At 42.0% G+C, this 5,000-nt stretch overlaps 3 non-coding genes across 3 annotated transcripts in view; all 3 read right to left on the reverse strand.

Annotated features, from left to right (window-relative positions):
* The window catches only part of LOC149092697 (large subunit ribosomal RNA), a 4,168-nt gene extending 3,202 nt beyond the window's left edge, over nucleotides 1-966 (reverse strand). The window contains exon 1 of the ribosomal RNA XR_016200687.1: nucleotides 1-966. This exon is cut by the window's left edge and continues 3,202 nt beyond it. This is a non-coding gene — a ribosomal RNA (large subunit ribosomal RNA).
* Nucleotides 967-1,442: 476 nt separating this feature from the next.
* LOC149092698 (5.8S ribosomal RNA) lies at nucleotides 1,443-1,597 on the reverse strand. Its single transcript, XR_016200651.1, has one exon. It is a non-coding gene; the product is annotated as a 5.8S ribosomal RNA (ribosomal RNA).
* A 487-nt stretch (nucleotides 1,598-2,084) lies between these two features.
* Nucleotides 2,085-4,254, reverse strand: LOC149092699 (small subunit ribosomal RNA). The gene has a single exon (XR_016200673.1). It is a non-coding gene; the product is annotated as a small subunit ribosomal RNA (ribosomal RNA).
* Nucleotides 4,255-5,000: the final 746 nt, after the last annotated feature.

Here is a 5,000-nt window from a genome sequence, read left to right on the forward strand (position 1 = left end):
TTTTACCAACAAACCACCAAAAGCCAGCCAATCCATGAGTTGTTTCAACACCAGGTGAAGAAACAGACATCATCAACGAAAGACTAGTCGGATTCGTCAGAGCAGATGACAAGCATTGTTGACCCTGCATAAGCAGAGATTCATCTCCAATGTGACTGTGGTAACAGTTGCCAACACTAGCTCACAGGCTAAGTCTAACAACGCAAGGAATATTAGTAGCTGTGAAAACTAAATGCTGATTAGGTGTGTGTTTAGTACACCTTGCTGTTATCACTTGAACAAGAGTTTTGCACTCTCCTTCACATTGGTCGTGGTTTGAGCACGAGAGTTGAGAAAATGCACTCCTCATGCACATATTGCACTCCTCCTATCAATACCAAGATCCAAGGGCAGGCTAAAAGTTACCCCTTAACCTACTGATCTTGGAACGCTGTAAAGCATTCTTAGCACTGAATAGAAAAAGGCAACAATACACAAGAGGAGCTGAGTTCTCCTCTCAGCTACACTTCGTGGTTCTATCCGTTTCTCTACAAGCGGTTTCACGTCCTTTTGAACTCTCTCTTCAAAGTACTTTGCAACTTTCCCTCACGGTACTTGTTTGCTATCGATATTACCATCGTATTTAGTCTTAGGAGGAGTTTACCTCCTAATTTGGATTGCACTCTCAAGCAATCTGACTCTATCCGCGACTAAAGCCAGTAATCGATATTCCATTAACCAAGATCTGCCACCGGCCTAGAACCGTCTCTGGGAAGAGGGCCCTTGTCAGAGGGACTTGCAGATTTAGTTGAAATAATCGTGACTCTAGCCATTACGCAGCACCGCTTTCCACCTTTCAATGGAAAACCTTTGCGCCGGACTCATCCCTTTTCACTCGCCGTTACTCAGGGAATCTCATTTGATTTCTTTTCCTCCGCTGAATTATATGCTTAAATTCGGCGGGTAACCTCACCTGATCTGAGATCAAAAATATTGATTAAGTTGATTAATGTTTATTTGTGTTGTTTGCAAGCAAGCAACGTAAATCTACTTTAATGTTTGCACAAATTTTGCCTTTGCATTACTTCTTAGGTCTGCTTTAACAGAATGAAATAGCTACTATTTGTACGATTTATACAAGTGCAAGAAGATTCATCAGTTAACAGGTTAGTTGATCACCATAGTTATCTGCAATACGACTTTAGCGTCGTCAGATAGGCGACTAACCTTAGAATCTCATGCTAGTATCTATTCATATATACTGCTTGCAGAGATGAAATATGCATTGTACACAAAATTTATCATGTGAAACAAGTAGATTTGAGATTCTCCTTACTAAATTGCAACGAATTGCAATTAAGAAAAGGAATAAAACATCAAGATTCATGCATATAAATATACAATCCTCTCAAAACAATGCATATATGGTAGTATGCAAGTGTTTTGTTGATTATTTTACATCTCAACTCTCAGACAGATGTGACCTCGGAAAAGACCCGAAAGCCGCAATGTGCGTTGGAAGCTCAAGTGCTCGGCGTGTCCTGCAATTCGCACCGATTATCGTAGCTAGCTACGTTCTTCATCGATTGGTAATTCGAGTGATCCACCGCTTGAAGATGTATCTTTGCCACCGTGGGACTTTTAATAAGTATCCTAAATCTGCATTGAGAGGGTTTGAAAACAATTGTATGCAGTTTATAAAAACCATAGTTGTCTTTACTTAGTTAGGCGAAGAAGTGTAAAACTTCCTTCTTTAAACCTTGCCGTCAGCATAAGCTGAAGACTTGATCAGGTACCAAGTATGTAGCAAGACAGGCTTTTCATTATAAACTACAATTGTTTTGCAAAAGAAATTATGGCTATCGTTAGATAACCCTCACTCTTTGTTGCATTGGATAATGAAAGATGGATGTATGAATGAACGAATGTAATGCAAATTAGAATCATGTTGCAATGGCTAAATGTTTGCAATAAACATTCACAATTGCGACTCTAATGCAAATACAATTCAATTGCATTCACCATATTAGCATCTACAATATCACTATGCAGAGTGTTTGATTGTTTGAAGGTTGTATTTCTCTTATAATAAGAGGGTAATACGTTAATGATCCTTCCGCAGGTTCACCTACGGAAACCTTGTTACGACTTTTACTTCCTCTAAATGATCAAGTTTGAACATCTTTCCAGCACAATCCGACCACTAGTTTCCCAATGGTCTGGATTGACCAGTCCGAAGTCCTCACTAAATCATTCAATCGGTAGTAGCGACGGGCGGTGTGTACAAAGGGCAGGGACGTAATCAACGCAAGCTAATGACTCACGCTTACTGGGAATTCCTCGTTCATGGGCAATAATTACAATGCCCAATCCCCATCACGAAATGGGTTCAAGCGGTTACCCACTCCTTTCGGAGCAGGAAACAGTATGCACGATGACCACTTCAGTGTAGCACGCGTGCGGCCCCGGACATCTAAGGGCATCACAGACCTGTTATTGCTCTGTTTCGTGCGGCTGCGAGCGCCGCTTGTCCCTCTAAGAAGTCCTTACAGTGCTACAGCATCCTTACCCTAGCCAATTCTGTAGGCTAATAGCAGCAGAGCCCTCAACAGCCGAAACCATCAAGAGATACTACCACCCACAGGTTGACTAAGGGGGAGTACTGCAGTGTAAACTGCAAGTCTATTTAGTAGGCTAGAGTCTCGTTCGTTATCGGAATTAACCAGACAAATCACTCCACCAACTAAGAACGGCCATGCACCACCACCCACTGAATCAAGAAAGAGCTCTCAATCTGTCAATCCTCTCAGTGTCCGGGCCGGGTGAGTTTTCCCGTGTTGAGTCAAATTAAGCCGCAAGCTCCACTCCTGGTGGTGCCCTTCCGTCAATTCCTTTAAGTTTCAGCTTTGCAACCATACTTCCCCCGGAACCCAAAAACTTTGGTTTCCCGGAAGCTTCCATTCGAGTCATGAAATTAGTTACTCAGAATGATCGCTGGTTGGCATCGTTTATGGTTAGAACTAGGGCGGTATCTGATCGCCTTCGAACCTCTAACTTTCGTTCTTGATTAATGAAAACATTCTTGGCAAATGCTTTCGCTGTAGTTTGTCTTGCGACGGTCCAAGAATTTCACCTCTAGCGCCGCAATACAAATGCCCCCGTCTGTCCCTCTTAATCATTACCTTGGATTCTTAAGACCAACAAAATAGAACCAAGGTCCTATTCCATTATTCCATGCAAGATCATTCAAGTTAAGGTAGTGGTACGCATCATATAGATGGTTGACCATACCGTTTTTAGGCACCTCTTTCGAGGTTTTGGACGCCTGCTTTGAGCACTCTGATTTTTTCAAGGTAAAAGTCTCGATCGCTTGAATCAACACTCGGTAAAGAGCATTGATAGCAAATATCGAGCAATTTTCTGTCTAAACACTATGAATGTAACCACCAGGAAAGAGGAATGAAGGTTCAAGCAAGCATCCGTAGACACAAGCAAGAAACCTAACATCACCATCTAACCCTTTAATCAGTGGACCCCATAGGTTCGACTGAAATCCAACTACGAGCTTTTTAACCGCAGCAACTTTAATATACGCTATTGGAGCTGGAATTACCGCGGCTGCTGGCACCAGACTTGCCCTCCAATAGATCCTCGTTAAAGGATTTAAATTGTACTCATTCCAATTACGGGGCCTCAATAGAGTCCCGTATTGTTATTTTTCGTCACTACATCCCCGTACTGGGATTGTGTAATTTGCGCGCCTGCTGCCTTCCTTAGATGTGGTAGCCGTTTCTCAGGCTCCCTCTCCGGAATCGAACCCTAATTCCCCGTTACCCGTTACAACCATGGTAGGCGCATAACCTACCATCGACAGTTGATAAGGCAGTTGCTTGAGGGATACATCGTCGGCTCAGAGGCCATACGATTTGCTCAGTTATTCAGAGTCATCACAAGAAATGCAACCGAAGTTGCTAAGATCCCCACTGCTAGTCCTTAGACAGCGACCGAAATCACTGAACAGGGTTCTAGGTGAATAAGAATCATTGGTCTTGTACTAATAAATGCGATCCTTCCGTCAGCAAGCTGAGGTTGGAACACTTGTTCATGTATTAGCTCTAGAATTACCACAGTTATCCATGTAAAAAAGAATATCCGAGGAACCGTAACTGATTTAATGAGCCATTCGCGGTTTCACTTTATAAACAGTATGTACTTAGACATGCATGGCTTAATCTTTGAGACAAGCATATGACTACTGGCAGGATCAACCAGGTAACTTGATGTTTTAGCAAAGTAAAATGCTAAACAAGTTGTTTTTGCAGCTATAAATACGATATCCTCAGCTAACAACCAGCAAGTGGATGCTAACTTTAACGAGGTATCGAGATTTATGTCGTGCATTAAGATAATTCTGCAGAAAGCTCTTTAGAATCCATCTTCTTCCACTAAAATGTGCAAGCACATCTAGCAGGAGTAACCATTGCTGGGTACGTTTGCAAGTCAACTAAACAGCATAGTATTATAACCGCTTGATACCAATTTCTTGGATCAATCTGCGGTCTGCTTTGCACAAGCAGAGCTCAATACTAATACTGCTCACTCTGTTGAGTGACTAGTTTGAACATATATGCAAGATATGAAGTCTGATAGCATTAAAGCCCAACTCTCATAGATATTGTCAGTCGTACCAAGGAAGACCTTAGGTCTTGCAGGTACTCTACCTTTGTATAATAGTGTGTGGTGATAAGATGATTGACGATCCAAACCCATTCAGGCCCGTCTCTTCAACCACCAAACATCAACAGAATAACAGGAATAGATGCGTGAACAGCTACAGTCTGGACCATACCACTGCTTGATGCATTGACTTATCCATAACCGTAGACAATCACTTACCTCCCCATCAACTACTGATGGTTGCTTCTCTCAATTCAGCAACTACACTCACCACATATAACACAATAAATCTGGTTGTGATCTAAAACCTCTTTTTCTGAAAATTAGACTAAGTCCGTGTCTAT

This window comes from Tetranychus urticae, unplaced genomic scaffold, assembly GCF_039701765.1.
Source record: "Tetranychus urticae isolate SD_2017Ah unplaced genomic scaffold, NJAU_TeUrti_SD_1.0 Scaffold_6, whole genome shotgun sequence".
Lineage (NCBI taxonomy): Eukaryota > Metazoa > Arthropoda > Arachnida > Trombidiformes > Tetranychidae > Tetranychus > Tetranychus urticae.